Below are 18852 nucleotides of genomic sequence, written 5' to 3'. Positions count from 1 at the left end.
AACAACTTGCAGCGCAGCTGCAATGGTGCTATTACAAAATTTTGTGGCGTTGGACACCTTCATCTTATCAACGTTAGAGAGTGGCCTGTTTTCGAAATCTACGTCCACTTGGGAAAGTCGGCCGACCAACGTGTACGTAACATCATCCTGGCTTTCCTCTCTTATCAGCATTTTTAGTTGGTCACGGTCTACCACATTTGACTGCAAGTCGCGTAGTTGAACGTACCATTCAGGCAGATAGATCTCCTTGTTGGCTATCCATTCATGCACAAAATTTTTGAATATATGCACTGAATCGGGTATGAACTCTAGCCTTCTATGCCCGTGACATGGATGTTCGATTGATAAATCGTTCTGAAGAGCAGTTTTCACGGCTTTCACTCCGAACTCATTCCACATCGTTTTGTTGGCACTGCCACAATCGGATGTGACAAAATGGACTCGTAGGTTTTTTCTCTCGGCTTTCTCAATAATATCTATAACTATTGATTTTAGTTGACCTCCCGGAATCGCATTGCCCGTAAATTCAAATGCTACGATCTGCTTCCAACGTGATGCGACGCCACCCAGCATGAAAACCAATCCCTTAGTGGCTAGAGCGTCGGAAGGTGGTAATGTCACATTACCATACCAGTGCTTATTTTTCGGACATATTTCTCTAGATTCGTCAATGCTCATCTCGTCAAGAAATAAGCCACAATCTTTTGCACTGTCATCCAGCACAGAGACCTTTTCCGCTAGCAAAGCAATCACGTCATCCAGGACACCTGAGCAATAAAGATATGCATATATATAAACGTGAAATAGAACTTTACCAAGGTGACTGTGTATGTGAATGTACGAACAGAATAAGTGTGGTAGCTGCGTACCTATATGTGATAATATTTGTGAGTGTGAGATGACATGTATATGTAAGAACTACATGTACATTAGAGAGATGAATGAACAATTGAGGATAGTGCAAAAATAACAATGGAATAAAGATAAACTACATTTTAAGTTTAAAGTAAATGCTGTTTCCACAAGTAATGCCGGTAATATATAATAAACAATAAATGACTCAAACGCCTAAATAACATCAATCTACCTGAATCAAATGGAATGCCCTGAATGTGTTCGAGAAGCGTACGAGTGGATGGATACGGCAGATGATTCTTACGAAGAAATTCGTATCCCTTTCCGCAGGAAAATCGTGTTTGCAAACCGCGGACCAAGGTTGCTTCTGACCACTCCTTAACTTTTTTAACGTTTCCGAGTACCATCTGAATCTGGTCTTCATCGAAAACTTTACTGAGGCGCTGTGGAACTTCGAACTGCTTGCTCAGTTGGTTAAATTTCGATTTCCAATAGCGAGCTTTCTGACGCCACATACCAAGTAATCTATAATTAAAATAATCTGAATGATATGTTTAATACAACAGAAAAAATACCTCTGATATTTAGCACAACATTTTGATGTTTTCAATTTGTCTCGAACAGATGGATAGGATTTCGCATGGCTTTTTGATGCTTTCGGAACTCCACAATAAGGTTCTACGATGTTGTCAGAAGGTGGATTAGGATCTTCCTGAATGAAATCCGCGTAACTATGATCCGCTAGTGCTGGTGATGAATATAACGGTAAAGCAACCTGCGCATCGTGTTGATGGACGTACTCTTCTGAGTCAACTACCGGCTTAATTGTTGGGAAGGCATTACGGTTTCTCACGAGGTTTCCTTTCCGATTGAAATGAAAAGATGTATTTCTATCAAAATGATCCTGAAAATGTGTATGAAAGGTTTGCTACACTTTTGGTTTTCAATAATTCAAACATCGTACTTACTCCACAGATACGGGAACCCTTATTCGGAACTAGTTTGTCGTCTCCGCAAAAATCGACCCAGCGCTTTTGTAAAAACGTTTCCGATGGTATACGATGTAAGCTTATGCGAACTTTTTCACTCGTATTCGGGCAGCCTTTCACTGAGCAATGCATTTTTAATGTCCCCTTTTTTTATATTTTTCCGAACGAAATAAAACCAAACGAAGTCAGAGTCACGTATATGTTTACACCTGCGATTTCAAAATATTCGATAAACAGTGGAACGAAGAGATGCCAGATAATTTTTAAAAATAGTCTGTAAAAACATGTGAATGTCTGTTAAAAATGTTGAAAAGTCTGTAAAAGTGTGCAGATCTGTAGAAATGTCTTTTTAACGTTAATTTTCGCAGGTTCATTACTTTGTACATTGCGATGCACGTAATATGAAATATATATATATATATATATATATATATATATATATATATATATATATATATATATATATTATTTCTAGTGAATATGTTGGTTGTAAAAAAAAAACTAATGTGTTGTAAGTGTGTTTTAAAGTTTTGACGATCTACACATACGTGAAATGTTCGTGATTCTTGTGTTTACTACATACTTGTGTTTTACATTCCGTGGAATTGTGAAAAATGCAAACCATTCCTTGTATTCCATTCCCGATGTATTCCATTCACGAATCTGTCATGTTTATTTTCTTGATCATTTGATGTAAAGTGAAAAAGGGAATATATTTTTGTCATAAAGTAGACAAATAAAAGATAAAAAAAAATTAAGAAAATCAATATAAATTTCGTTGTTGAAAATGGGTTGTTTTTCATCGAACCAGCGAACATAACATTAATATGAGCATTCAATGTTTAGCTCAGCTGAGGTGAATATGCCACTGCCGAACGTTTTTCCATGTCAATGTCTGCGTTGTTAATTTTTATGAATGATTGTACGTCATTATCAGTACTTCTTCGTTGATATATTGGACATTCACCACGGCTTGCAGCCGTGTCGTTGGTGAAATCTTTAAGAAAATGCAGTGTATATTTTCCATCTGCCATGTAAGGCTTTAAAAGTTCCAGATCACCGCACAACCATGAACCACGTCTGTAGTAACAATATCGAACAGTAACCCATATTTCGTCATAAGAAAACCCGAAAGCAAATTTAAGTTAAAATTCGAATGAACATTTTTGTTCGATATTCTTTATATTATTTTAATACTCTAGCGGTTGTATCCGAGACACGACCTTAGGTTGTATCCGAGACACGAAGCTACGACTACGGACTACGCAATCTTTTTTTGAAATTTGTTGGTTTATCATTTCGGATATTATTTGCGAATACCTCGAAATTTCATAAATAACACTTTGGTAAAAAGTTCCGGGACCCTAAAAAGCTTTAATAGCTTGCGTGGTTTTGTAGAATCATTTCGAGAATCAACGATTCTCTCTTGCCTTTGCGAGAACAGTACACTAATTGGTCATATGTCGCAATTTCTTTCTTTTTATCAATGAACGCATTGCACTGAGTATTTAATGAGAGGCATCTTCCGTGCATCGCCATTCAACAAGCATCAAACACGCGACTAATGCCGGATTTACAATCATCTACAATGAGCGCGATTTTTTTCCTTCAAACGCGATTTTTACTCGTCAACCAATCAGAGCAAAGCGCGAAATCACACATGTTAGTGCGAAAAAAGATAGAGCTCTCCAAGCTTTGGCTGCGAAAATCGCGTTGCTTTGACAGGAGACACTATATACATCAGACAGGTGGAACAAAATATGCTTGATAGGTGGAACGATATATCGAAAGAAATGTTCAGCTCTGTACATATGAAACGCTTCATAAAATGAGAGCTGAATCGATCACTTATTGCAAGCGCATTGCTGCATAATCATAATTATTTTTACACATTTTTGTTAATATTTGATTGAATTCGTTAGTTTTTCAATTATTAATTATTTGGAGTTTTATACTTCCATTCACATTTCTAGCGAAATGATTTTGTTCCACCAATCTAGTACGATCTTGTCCATTACAAATAATTACAGTATGATTAGAGGGATGCAGGTTTGACAGACAGATTATGACAGATTATCGCGCGATATCGCTAAGCATTGTAAAGAGCTGCATTGAAAAATATCGCGAGTGAGTATTTCGCATGCGATTAAAAGCCTGCATTGTAAAGGAAGCATAACAGATACACACAGTTGCAGCGATAAAAATGAAACATCGAAACACACTCCATGTGGAATATTCGCTAGCGGCCACAGCTCGAGGGGAAACATAAAACACAAAACGAGCAGAATAAGCGACCATTGTTGTTTCGGGCACAGAAAGATTTTGAGAATTTTCCTCAGGGGAGATGCAATATATATACGCTAGCAGCTAACTTACTATGCAAAGGTGGAGTTCAGTTCGCAAATATTCTCTTTTCGTTATCCTCCTTCGTTGTTTCTATTTTAGCGGCCGTATAAGATGCCCGTTATTGACAGCTCTGTTCGGGAAAGCAAACAAATGGACGAAATAAGTGTATGGGGAAATGGAAACGCTTATAGTTTTCTTGAATTTTAATCATTTACACACCAGTGGATCGTAATGCATAGCATAGCAAACAAATCTTAGGGAATTTTCGATTCGTTCGATATGTGAATCGCCAAAATCCGTTCGTGGCAGAAATAGTTATTGACGTTAACTTTATTTCATGAAAACGTAACCTGTTTTCTGATTTGGCACCCTTAATGAAAGACGTAGTTCTACGTCAAAATCATTTTTTGGAAAAAGTGAAAAAATAATTTTTTGGACTACCCTAAAATGGAAATGGGTACCGTAATAAAAAAAATTAAAAAATACAGGTCTTTTGTTGCACGATAAAGAATAAAATTACCACTTTTGACGAAAATCTGAGAACCACTATATCGGTTTGGCATGGAACGGATGTATAAAAACTTTTTATGTATTAAAACCATGTAAAAATGACATACGGTCTGTCGAATATCTTTGATGTGATGAATAGAGCCTCTCGTTTTTCGAAAACCTGTGAAATATTCTTATATCCAAAAAGTCTGCAAAAATAAAAAAATATTTTACAGATATGTCTGTAAATTTACAAAAATATCTATAAATCTGGCATCTCTGGTGGTCTGAAAATTTATTGCAAGAAATCGCCTGAAAAAATGCATGAATTTGCTTGAAAATGAAGTGGATTGAGTCCGCACCACTTAGCTCTTAACCTCACTTGTATATCGCTTTAGCTAACACTCGCGAATGATTACTACACTACTACAAAGCATTGAACTCAAGAGAGTTGCGCTTCTCGCACTGTGCTTTTCTGATGTACACACATATAAATCAGCTCTCATCCAACGTAATGAAAAAAACACACATTTATACTGTACAATAATGGACAATTATTTTTTCACCATCAGCGCAAATCCGATATGTACACATTATAATTCACACATTCACAATTTATAGAATTATTGAATGAAATACTATTATTTTGACGGAAAACTATTTCGGAGAGGTTTCGAAACAGCACTTTTAGATCACTAAACCGCCAGTTTTGCGACTACTCTTACGGGGAAAAAACAAGCAGAACTGAACGCGGAGCGTACGAGAAAAAGATCTTTACTCGACGACTGCCCGTGAGAGACTCCTCTACTATAAAATTTCTAGTATTTCTAACAAAACTCATTATTATAATATCAGAATATTTCAGACACAATTCTCGTTCAAGATTTTTCAACCACTTGTAAATAACATGTTTCTCCGTTACATGGAATAAATGTTTTATACAGAAAATATGATAGAATAAAGACAACCCTAAATCGTACAATTCACTCCTCGAGTTCTGCTCTTATGAACATATTTGGCGATCCTTTTTTTTGTATAGATAGAAGAAGATATAGGAGTGCGTTTCATCACATTGAAATCCATTTCCAGTTTCGAACAAAGATCAATATCGTTAGCGCAAACATCAAATGGACTAACAGCACTTGTCACTATGTAATTGTAGAACATATTGGAATTTAATTTTCCGAATTTTCCCTTTTTCCTTCAGAGTTTTCCGAAAATTTTCAATTGTCATGTTTGGAGAGGTGTCATACCATCATAGAAACATTTCTCATACCCAAAAACCCTCACATCCCAAATTGTTCTTGATTGACTTTCGAGTTATGCAGAAATATATATATATATATATATATATATATATATATATATATATATATATATATATATATATATATATATATGTATATATATATATATATATATATATATATATATATGTAAATATATAGTGAATATTTTGACTGTTGAATAAAAAATAACTAATGTATTGCAATACATGTACATACATGTGTGTTCAAATGTTTCAACGATCTATAAAATCAATTGATTATGACCGATGAAGGATAGATTCCATGTGGATATCGAGCAGATACGTGAAGATTTGACCGTGTATTGCATTGGACCGTGGGAACCTCCCGAACCTGAGTGTGATGTGGAGATGGAGATGAGATCTATGATGTACAGAGAAATGGACCGGATCGATCGGATCTCAGAATTCGTCTTATGCATTCAGAAATCTGATCATTCGTGCTATGAAATGTAGCAACCTTGCCTCGGCGCAAAATAAACTTCAAAATAAGTAATCCGTATTCGTGGAGCAATTTAATCTGTTTCAGATTAGCAGACACGAAAATACTTTTAAATTGCTTAAATTTGGATGAAAATCATTACTCGATGTTGTTTAAATACTTAGAAAACAGTCCGAACTTAACGATTCTTCTATAAATCTTGTATACATCCAGCAACAGAGCCCATTAAAGACTGCATTTCTTTTGTTTGAACACACGTGCTGTCGTTTGCGCAAAGGTTGTGTAGGTGTTACTCATGATAGCGTCTCGCTATCATTCCTCGTACCGCTTCTGTTGATTGTCTCATAGGAATCACAGTCGTTCGCACCATGGATTATTGACACAGCTCAAGACATCCTAGAATGACGTTGTCCTGACTGCGCCAATTCACCAAACGACACACATAAGAATCCATCGAGGGCGCTCTTTTGTTTGTCTCGTCTCCTCCATCCACATAATATTAAAATATTAATTCAAAATGAGTAATGATGTTCCTAATAATTAAAGTAACTGTGGCGCATTGGATCTACACACGTGCTCTTCAATCGGTTTTTTATCAGGATTGACGACAATGGCGTGACTGTTATTTTGCATTCCGAGCATGGGTGTGATAAGAATTATTTCAATAATTCATTGTGCTCATCCAAAAAGGCTTCCAGCTCACCGGCGATATTAGTTGGAAGTTGTTGAACAACTTGATAATTTTTTTGGTCAGGTTGTGAAAAATAATTAAGTATTATTTTTTTACAAATTTAGTTTCATTCGTCCGTGCTTGGGTGTTATTTGACATTTGGTATTTAAAATGTTTATTGTCACACAATTTTCACCGTTCTACTATCACAATTGGAAATATTTTATGTATCGAGTTTTTAATTGACAACTCTATGTTCACTAAATATGCAATACATTCTGTCAAATTTATACCGGGAATTTGCGTTTTTTAAGAAAATATTTTATTAATCATCTAAATTTATATTATCGCCTTCAAAATATGTCCATTCTGAATCAATATACTTTTTCCAACGTAAAATCCATTTTTATGTATTCTGTATTCGAAAATTGCCTTAAAATAGTACGTTTAATACTCGATACAGTGATGCTTCTGAATCCGGACGCTTTTTAATCACTTTTTCATTACATTCAATATCATGTCAAAACCATGACATTTTTTGCATGTTGAATTAATGTGACTGAATAGTTACTATTGTATCAATTTAGTTTAGTGTCAAACATTGTACCTTGCTGTGACAAAAAAATGTCAAAAATCAAAAATTAATGTGAATTCCACAAACTCATGTCCGGAATAGAAAGCACATTCAGAAAATGATTTTAAATCCGGACAGTCAAAAGTTAAATTTATCATTGAAGGAGTTGCGTAAGGGTATGTTAGAAGCCTTAGTATGTAGTATGGAGTGTGGAGTAAAGATGTTCGATCCAGGAAACCGAAAAACTCTTCGGTATACAGGACGGGGTCGATTATATTACCCGTTTGTATGTACGTGGGTAACTTTGTACCTTTGTCTATAGCGCTGTTTCACTTTAATAGAAATTTAACCCCCTTCCTGTTGACCGATTGATCTGAAATTTAGAACACACCTTAATATCTGCAGCCATTATAAAACTGCGTATTTCATGATCTTGAAAATATAAATCAATATGTGAAATCAATATGTGTATCAAACGAAAGGGATTGACTGGTAGAACACAGCTATTTATGAAAAATTCAAATCCAAAATAGCCGCCAGCACAAAATATATTAAAATATATTTTAACAAAAAAATATATATTTTTTCCAAACCTTTTCAATATCAAATCAAATGGTATCAAATGAAAGGGTTTGACTATTAGAATACAATTATCGTTGGAAAATGTAAATCCAAGATGGCGGCCGCTACAAAATGGTGGATTACATATTTTCCCAGAACTCCATCAATATGGGTATCAAACGAAAGGGATTGACTAGTAAAACACTGTTATTTAGGAAAAATGCAAATGCAAAATGGCCGCCACCATAAAATGGTGCCATATATTTTTTTCAAAACTGCATCAATATGCGTATCAAGTGAAAGGGCTTGACTAGTGGAATACAGTCATTGACGAAAAATATAAATCCAAGATTTATATATTTCATCAAATGGATTTTCATTTTTCATGAATAGCTGTCTACTCGTCAATCCCTTTTCATTTGATACCCATTTTGACGGGATTTAGAGAAAATATATAATCATCCATTTTGTAGCGATCACCATCTTGGACTTACATTTTTCATCAATAATTGTATTCTACTAGTCAATCTTCTTTCGTTTGATACCCATATTGATAGGATTTTGAAAAAAAAAAAAAAAAAAAAATATATATATATATATATAATTTATATATATATATATATATATATATATATATATATATATATATATATATATATATATATATATATATATATATATATATATATATATATATATATATATATATATGGTGCCTTCTTGTAGTGGTATCTTTTGAAAATACAATAAATAATTGAATTTATAAAAAAAACTTTTGCACTAAATGTGTTTCCATTTAGTCCCGCTACTTATGACGCACCCGTTAATAAGTTCTAAATTAATAAATTATTTCCTTCTAATTCTATAGGAACGCGAATTTTTCATGCTATGATATTTAAATATTTTTTAGTAGTTGAAGTTATATTCGTAAGCGCTTAAGCGCTCGGATTTCGATGCATTACTATACATGATGAAAAAATAATTAATATAAAAAACAAGTACGAACATAGCAGTGCCTCAGAACATAATTTTATAATTCTAAAATTTCAAACTATTATGAAATTGTACCACGAAGCCCTTAAAATTCAGAAAAAAAACAAATATCAAAGCAAATTTTTGAAAGACCAAAAATTGAATTAAATTAAAAAAAAAAATTTTCTATAGAAAATTTTTATGAATTGTCGTGAAATTTTTATGAATTGTTTATGAATAGACGTACTTTAGGTATTTTCTCGATCTTTTATTACCAAGCCTATTGAGTATGGCGTGAAAAAAAGAAAAACTACGTTTTTGACTACAGCTCTTATAGTGAACCATATAGGGATTCAAAAAAAAACTTAATTTTGCTAATTTAATACCTTATACAACATTTAATACCTTATACAACATTTCCGAAAAAAACACAAATATCAAAACTCACATACGAACATGTTAAAATAGAAATTTAACCAGTACTCAGTCTCAAAATTAAAAAAAAATCAAAATTATGTGAATATAGGTCGGACTCGATTATCCGGAGTATTGGTTTTTTTCACCCCGGATAAACGAATCCTCCAGATAATCGAATCATAAAAAAACTAATTTACTCTCGGTAAATGAATATAATTATGATTTGCACTTATTTCTTAAACGGTTTTATCTAGCTTGACTCGTTTGTATGTTTGTGACTTTGTATCTTTGTCTGTAGCACTGTACCACATTAATATAAATTAGCCCCCTTCTTGTTGACCGATTGATCTGAAATTTGGAACACATCTTTATCTCTGGTGTCATTATAAAACTGCGTATTCCATGATTTTGAAAATCCAAAATGGCCGCCACCACAAAATGGCGCCATATACGAAGGCAGCCCGATTAGCTCGATACACTTGACCCATCGATGCTCCAAGTTTTTTAACCCATCTGAAAAATACGTTTTCTCGAGGTCTGCAAAGTAGGCCTCCGAGGCGGCGATGCCCTTCTCATTCGACTCAAATTTCTGCCCGGCGAGTAACTTGAAAAGCTCGCCAACTAGCAAGCTTGGAAACAAAAAAAAGTCGCGCGGGGCCAAATATGGAGAATGGGGTAGCAGTTCGTAGTCCGCTTTCACACACGGTCAAAACAAAACTACCGATTCGGCTGAAGTTTAGAAAGTAGCCGTTTACGAGAATGTACTACACGATAAGTAATCTCTCTTGTGATACTGACACCATCGGGCAATGAGGCTAAGTACTTATCCAACCGCCCTCGCATATTCTTTTTCCAAAATCTCATCAATATGGGTATCAAATGGAAGTGTTTTTAAATACGCAGATTTATAATGGCAGTAGAATTAAAGGTATGTTCCAAATTTCAGATCAACCAGTGATCAGGAACAGGGTCAAATTTCAATTAATTTGGGACAACCCTACAAACACTCAAACATACAGACAAACAGGGCAAGCTGAATGAAACCATTAATAAGTAATTGTTTATTTGGGAACTGCGGTCCTCTTGGGATTAAATTTTTCATGATCTACTGTGTTCTACCAGTCGAGCATTTTCATTTGATACCCATACTAGCTATTCAATATGGAATTATTATACAAATTATTCAAAATTTCCGAAAATCAAAAATAAAATACTCCGGATAATCGAATCCGACCTGTATATAGATTTTTTGTATCGCGCAACACTGTTGAAATTCTGAAAAAAAACACAAATTTCTAGAAAAGACGTAGAAACACATTTAAACACGAATTAGAGTAGGGTAAATTATCTTGGTTTGTCCAATTTAGAGTGTAAACTAGTAAATGCAAATCGATTTTTCCTCATGAAAATCACTTATAATCGATACGAGCTTGTATTTGTTGAAAAGCCCCAAGTCTCAAGTTGTTAATACTACCATAAGGCGTTCAAATTATACAAATTTTTATGTTTTTTAACGATTCTCCTCAAAGAGAAATTATGATCATGGTTTGTCCGGGTTTAGAAATCACCGGGTTTAGAAATGAATGAAAAAATTCGAATTTACAAGTAGATGTTTATCATTGTTTGAGTTTACTATCATCATATTGATCCATTCATAATTTAGGTTTTCTTCAGAATATTGCCTTTTCTTGGGCATTTTAAAAGTGTTCACCTCAACACACTCAACACAGAGAAACTTTATTTCTGCTATGCGCGAAGGACACCATAAACCAACTGCAGCGCGCCAAGCGGTTGCCATAGAAATCATGTGGACAAAACAACATTAGTGAATTGTACGACTCATGATCAGAATTGAGGTCATCGAAATGCGTTAATTTAATGGTTTAGTTATGTAAATCTGATACAAATAGTTTGCAAGCATGATGTCTACAATATTTGTAAGTGTTATAATTCAGAAAAGGTCTGAATACGTGCCAAATAATCATCTGGTGATTGATTAAAAGTCAGCTCAAATGAGGAGCGCATTGAAACCAAGAGAAGGTGAATTTTATAATCCTTTAAAACATGTGAATCCTTAAAAATCTATATCTATAAAAATGGATTTCTGTCTGTCTATCAGTCTGTCTGATTCTTATGGACTCGGAAACTACTGAACCGATCCTACTGAAAATTGGTATGTAGGAGTTTTTGGGGAAGGTTCTTATGATAGTTCGACACCCCTTCCCCCCTCTGTAAGGGGGAGCTACCAAACAAATGAAACACAAATTTCTGCATTTCTCGAGAATTAATCAAGCAAACGAAACCAAATTTGGCATATGAAGGTTTTAGGGTGCAATAAATGTTTCAATGCTGGTGAGATACTTCTCCCCCTCTTTATGGGGGGCTGCCATATAAATGAGACACAAATTTCTGCATTACTCGAGAATTAATCAAGCAAACGAAACAAAATTTGGTATGCAGAGGTTTTAGGGTGCAATAAATGTTTCTATAGTGGTAGGAGACTCCTCCCTCCTCTCTAAGAAGGGACTGCCATACAAATGAAACACAAATCTCTGCATCACTTGAACATTTGGGATGTGAGGGTTTTTGGGTACGAGAAATGTTTCTATGATGGTATGACACCCCTTCCTCCTCTGGAAAGGAGAGAGTGTCCCATAAAAATAATACCCATATTTCAACCAAACATGACAATTGAAATTTTCGGAAAACTCTAAAGGAAAATGGGAAAATTCGAAAAATTCAATTCGCATGTGTTCTACAATTACATATTGACAAGCGTTGTTGGTCCATTTAATGTTTGCGGTAACAAAATTGATCTTCGTTCTAAAGTGGAAATTGATTTTAATGTGATAAAACACACTCCTATATCGTATTCTACCTATTTAAATAAAAATGAATTGCCGAATGTGTTAATAAGAGCAAAACTCGAGAAAGGAATTGTCCGATTCAGGGCTGTTTTTATTCTATCATATTTTCTGTATCAAACATTTATTCCATGTAACGGAGAAACATGTTATTTGCAAGTGGATGAAAAATCTTGCACGAGAATTGTGTCTGAAAATAATCTGATATTATAATGTCGAGTTTGAAATATTATAGTAAAAGATAACTTTTAAGCGTAGATTAGAAGACCAATCAATGTACAGTTCTGCGATTAGACCCATGAAGTGCGCTCAGTAAGAAAACGTGGATGTGATAACGAAAAAAAAAATTTGGGCGGGACGAAGTTTGCCGGGTCAGCTAGTATACTATAAAAATACTGTAAATCATGTAAAAGACAATTTTATTTATATGTTTTGAAACATTCGAATACCTAATTTGACAAAGGTGTGCTGAACTAGAGCATTCAAAAAAGTGGACAAACCATGATCATATTTTCGACTGGAAAACCAAAATCATTTACTTTAGTAGTGAATCTCTAAATCTTCAAAAAAAATTTCAATATTTCAAGAATTTTCTAGTACATAAATTTTTGATGATTTTTTTTAATAATATTTATCGATACACCATTATAAGATGCACTTTTTATTAAATTTTTATCTTAAAGCTATCGAGAATGGCGTGCAAAAAACTAAAAAGTACGTTTTTTTTACCATAGATCCTTTTTTGAACCTCATAGGGGTTCAAATAAATTGTCAAAATTTCTTATTTAGTACCCTATACAATATTTTCCATTTGGTTTGGGGGCAATTTTTACTTCCATACTCGGCCGGACTCTTTACATTTAAAAATGAAATATTCGGAATTTAAGACAAACGGTACTTCCTGTTCCTTTCAGTGGTGAAGAGTTCGCCCCAATGTAAACTTGTGAAATTCGACTGTTCCAGTCTTTTTTTTTTGTCAATAGTTATCAACAAGTTATCAAACTTAATTTCCACAGCTATTTTCCCTCAAACGCAGAGGTCGCGGTGAAAGATAATGTCATCCCAATCTGCATTCCATCAACATCCGTTATTGGAGCTCGTTCCATCCTGCCAAATGAACATCGAGAGTTCATCGCTTCAATAGCGAGCTCCCTGATTAGTTCCACCTCACGGGCGGCCGCCCCCGGGTGGGTGGTTCTCACGAGCGCATGAGCGCGAGAATTGAGCAACAGAAAATGTGCTCATCCCGGCCGGTAGCGCACAAGAGTTCTCGGGGTGTTCTCGTGAGAATGTTTCCGTCGTCGCCGCCGCAGCTGCTGCTGATATCGTTTGAAACAAGCGGGCGTCCGCAATCATCGCTGCCGACGTCGTCGTCGTCGTCGTCGGTGTCGTCATCATCGCCGTCGCAATCGGTTCTCTGCTCGTTTTGTTTTCGGTGCCGTCGCGACGTCGCATCTTCGCACAGACAGAGCACAGGCGAAGCGCTGTTTTTCGCTCCTAGGGCCCAATCACTAGTCGAGATTTCGCTCTTGGTCCCAGTTCTACTCGGTATTCGCGGATTGTCGCAGCGCTAAATCACTTTGGTGTTGCTCAGGTGGGAAAACCAGCCAGCATAGCTCCACACACAGACAGAGCGCGCTATGTGCATATTTCGGTTGGAGAAGGCACTTCCGGTGGAAAGGAAAATATTTTGCCGTGGCGTTGGCAATTGAATTGAAAGCGCGTGAAAGCAGTGCGGGCAGTGAGAGACGGTTTTTTGCGCGCTAAGCGACTGGAGTTTCATTTTTTTCGTGTTATTGTTAGTTCATTGTGGTGTTATCCCGATCAGGGTAAGTGTGAGAAAGGAGGAAACGGAAGATTACTATCTAATCAGCCATCGCCGCCAACGGAGAAAGGCGATCATAAATTTCAGATAGTGGGTGGTGTGTGTGTGACACGAAAGCATATTAAAGATTCTTACTTTCTTGCCGTGCGGTGAAGGCTCTATCAAAAGCAGCTCGAGACGAGCAGCTTACCACCGCCAACCCAAAGGGGGATCAGAGATTGGTGATTATCCCTGTGCTAGAGAAGACATACGTGTACAGGAAATTGGTAATGATTACGGTTTGGCATCAGGTGTGATCTATGGGGCCCGTGCTCCAAGAGTGGCTTTGATGAGCATAGGTGTTTATCGTGCTTCGGACGGCATATAGTCGCTGTTCTGTTGGCAAGGAAAATCTCAAGAAGCCGCTCGTCGCGCTCTAGTTTCCGTTGTGTTCCTGAGAGTTTGCTATCACGGTACGGTTTTAATTGATGTAGAAAAGAATTTTCCTTTTTGTGGCGCCTGACATTCGCACTTTGTGTTTGTGTGTGCGGGTTTTTTTTTGTTGTTGTATTCTATCAAGTGTGAAGCACTGGAAACGGAAATAAGCGGGCAGAAGTCACGATGTGAGCGAGGGAAAGCAAATCGGGGCCATCAGTGACGGCTAAAAGGCAGCCTCGTGCTGCGTCGCAACTCCTTGGCAGTGGTGTAGGCAAGGCCAGACGCAAATAGCGAAATTCCGTGAGTCGCAACAGAGGGAAAGGGAAGTGAAAAACCTGTGCCCCAGTGTCGTTCTGGATCCACAAGGAGAGTGTATCCGAGTGAAGGTCGTTCCAAGGCGAAAAAGTTAATTTTTCCACTGTGTGTTCCAGTGCTCGGGAAGAAGGCGCCAGCGGCGGAAAGGCGGAATCCCAAGGACACGCTGTTTGGGCAGCCCACAAGTTAGTATGCGTATGAGGGGATGGGTTTCTCGCTGTATGTTGTCTGCTGCCACTCGCTGCATTGCGCGCCTTTTTGGCTGTCTCCTCCCCAATTGGGAGGTGATTTCATTTTCGAAACAGATCAACTGTTAAAATTAAATTTAAACCGTGTCGTCGGGAGGCATTTGACCGTTCACTAATTACCACCGTCACATTTATATCAGAAAGAATACCAAGGAGACCAGTGGGATTAAAACAAGCTTATAATATTACAGCTACAATTATTATGTCATTCTTGCTTGAGCGGTTCATCCGCCGTATGATGGAATCGTGTTTGACAACCGTTCAGTAAATTGATTGAAATGCATGGAAACCAGTGGTGGGGATTCAGCTTTAGATTATAGAACAATTATAGAACAAAGTAATGCGATGATTCATTCAAATGGAGATCTAAATCAAGTGAAATTGGAGCGCTGCTTTCAACTGGATACTGAATTGAATCGATCGATGGCTTATTTTCAGAACAAAATTGCACTAGCCATATGGCACAATTTGCCCAAGAGTTATTCAAACATGTTATTATGTTGGGACCTTGAACAAGTACTTGCTGGTTTTAAGTGCAAAAATAAATCGCAAATAGGAAAATTCAGAAAAAATGCATTTTTCTCTATCTTCAATACTAGTACAGTTGTACCTCGCTATAAGACAACTTTAGATTCTCGTTTTTTCCCAAAATATATATTTTATTAAGGCACATGTGGCGTTAGCCTGTTAGTTGTTAGTTAGTTAGTTAGTTAGTTGTTTTTCTCGTTACGTTATATCAAGTTACGCTATATCGAAGCAATTTTTTTTAATTAATGAAAAAAGGGGTCCATGATTACTCAAAAATGCGCGAAGACTAATTTTCTATCAACTAGCTGTATTTATAAACGTTTCTTATGCCCATTTAAGATAATTTTCGTAGATCTGAAAAAAATTGAAGTGAAATCAGTATTAATTAGTGATGACACGGATAGTAGTGTGGCCTGATACCGGATTTCCGGCTAGCTTCAAGGCCGGGTAGCCGGATATTTGGCTTTTTATTTGCTAATACGAAATTGGAAGACACTGAATTTGTGCATGAATCGAATAAATGATTACATTTTAGAAGATATAAACACATTTTTACATAAAAATAATGAACTATGAATTAATTTTCCGTTTCTAATGGATATCTTTCAATAGAATATCAAGTTTTCTGCAAGGAATCTTCAACAGGTTTTTTATTCTGATAAGGATTCAACTACTGATCTTCCTAGAATTACTTAATTGCAATCTTTTTAGACCCAAGAATTCAGTCGGACTATTTGGGAGTTCTGGAATCAAAACAGTCTTGCTGGCAAAGTTATTGGAGTATATAAAATATCTTGCAACGAATCTTCTGAGAGTAACATCTCATCGTCGTCTTCAAAACCTGTAAATGAAGCAAAAGAGACGAAACTGAATCAAACCATTTATACGAAACTCACGAAAAACCTTTTGGGACTATTTCGACGAAGTGGCGAATGAAAATAATAGTCAGCGTCGCGTTCGGGGAAAAAAATCCCGTTGCTAACGAAATCGATGAAACGTGAAAACATTAGAATTAACATCGATCGCAATCACGATCCTCACATTTGGTGGTCATTAAAATCTAAGCAATCAATCGAGGGCTAGAGTTTATCTTTCAGCTCCTTGCAGTAGTATTATTGCGAATACTGTTCTCTGAAGTTGGCCAGGTGTACGAAGCAAAGCGTAATTGGTTTTCATCATCAACTTCTGAAAGTTTCTTATTTATTCATCATAATGTACCACTGGGTAATTTTGAGTACTGTTCATAAATAAATATCAATTTAATTTAAAAAATCTGGCATTTCAGTAGTCAAACCATATTTTTAAATGATTTTGCTATGCTATGCTAGCTAGCTAATGAGCTATTTTGTTATGATTTATGTTGTGTTAATGAGAAATTGTGGATTTTTCCCAAATCCGATATACGACCGGATAGCAAATATTGGCCCGTTTTTATGTTGTGTTAATGAGAAATTGTGGATTTTTCCCAAATCCGATATACGACCGGATAGCAAATATTGGCCCGTTTTTATGTTGTGTTAATGAGAAATTGTGGATTTTTCCCAAATCCGATATACGACCGGATAGCAAATATTGGCCCGTTTCATCTCTAGAATCAATGTTTATTTTATAGTTTATATGTTTGACTTACTTTATCTCCAAACGGCCTCTGAATTCTTCTGCTCTGACTTTTGTTCTTGAAACATGTTCAAAGTGTCGTGTTCCTAATTATGGGAAGTTCGGACTTCGTGGCGAAAGCCACAATAACGATACTTGTTCACTGTTTGGTGTCTTCAACATGAATGTCATTTATTTCTAACACTTAACTTAATGAAACCTTAAGTCTACACTTTGCCTATAATTTTTCTTCCTGGTCTCCAATGATATTAACCAATCACAACGTCGATACAATCGAGCGTGACCGAAAAAGTAGAACAAACCATGTGGGCCATCTGTTTACCATTACTCGCCGATATGTTATTATTTTTTTTTTCTTGACCTGCATTCGTAGGACAAGTGGAAAGAATTGAATGTAAGGGTAGTGGGGGCAAAGTGGTCACCCGCTTGTTTGGTAGTATTACTATTGTCTACAGATGTCACCTTATGTTTGAAGAATTTAATGACTTTCGAGTCACTCTGTACTTCAGTAGAGCTTTCGCATGTCAAAATATAAATAAAAACAGAAATTACTCTCTCGATAGCCATTCGGCCGTAGTTTAGTGCGCATGGTATCTAAGGAATTTCTCGTGAAATTTAGTTTATTCAATCTGATATATTGGACAAATCATCAGTTTGGACGACTGTTCACACATTCTAGGAGAGGTGAACAGATATTTTGTTCAATCTCAGCGATTAATTAGCATAGAAATTATTTTCAAAGTGGCCATAGCTGAATAACAACTTACAATGTTCTGTTTACTAAAGCTGATATACCGCATCACATTCTGCTCTTGAAGAAGATCCTTTTGTGGCTTTGACCCTGGATAAATATGCCATTCCAACTAAACCAAGCCTCATTATGCGAAACGTTATGTGTTTCTTAATACGTTTTATGTGCATGAGAAAATTCAAATTGAGACTATAGGTGAATACGCCGAGCTTGTTTCATACATCTACCTAGTATCTCAAATATGATGTGAACAAACTTGGACGAAAAAAAAAACGCATAAATCTATCCCATTCAGCTTGATGTGTACGAGTGACCACTTTACCTCCAAGTAAAAAAAATGTTCGATTTTTCACCTTTTTTTCTAATGATAAAAAATGTACTATTTTGATTTTTTATAGTAAAAGCCGTTTGCTATCTTGAAGAACAATGAGTTGAACTATATTATTATTCGAGAAACGGGAATTGAATCAGTATGTGGGCGCTGGAAATGGGCATATTCCTTAGGGTGACCACTATGCCCCCCTTCCCCTAAGCATAAATTTCGATGTTGACATTTGTTTGAATTTACAACGAGAGCGGAAGGCACATGTTGCGTATGGTTCAAGTGGTTATGCATTTTCAGCTGACGATATCTGATAATTTATATTTGGGTCAGTGTTATGGAAA

The 18852-nt window shown here is 36.0% G+C and overlaps 1 protein-coding gene across 2 annotated transcripts in view; it reads left to right on the top strand.

Annotated features, from left to right (window-relative positions):
* The first annotated feature begins 13792 nt into the window (after window positions 1-13792).
* Window positions 13793-18852, top strand: part of LOC129765293 (octopamine receptor beta-2R) — a 319900-nt gene continuing 314840 nt past the window's right edge. For both annotated transcript variants that reach the window (XM_055765460.1, XM_055765451.1), the window contains exon 1: window positions 13793-15227. The gene's annotated coding sequence lies outside the window, so the exon portion shown is untranslated. The remainder of the gene's footprint in view (window positions 15228-18852) is intronic.

This window comes from Toxorhynchites rutilus, chromosome 1 (genome assembly GCF_029784135.1).
Source record: "Toxorhynchites rutilus septentrionalis strain SRP chromosome 1, ASM2978413v1, whole genome shotgun sequence".
In the NCBI taxonomy this organism is placed as follows: Eukaryota; Metazoa; Arthropoda; class Insecta; order Diptera; family Culicidae; genus Toxorhynchites; species Toxorhynchites rutilus.
Note: the sequence above shows the minus strand (reverse complement) of the source record. Positions and strands in the feature narration are given on the sequence as shown.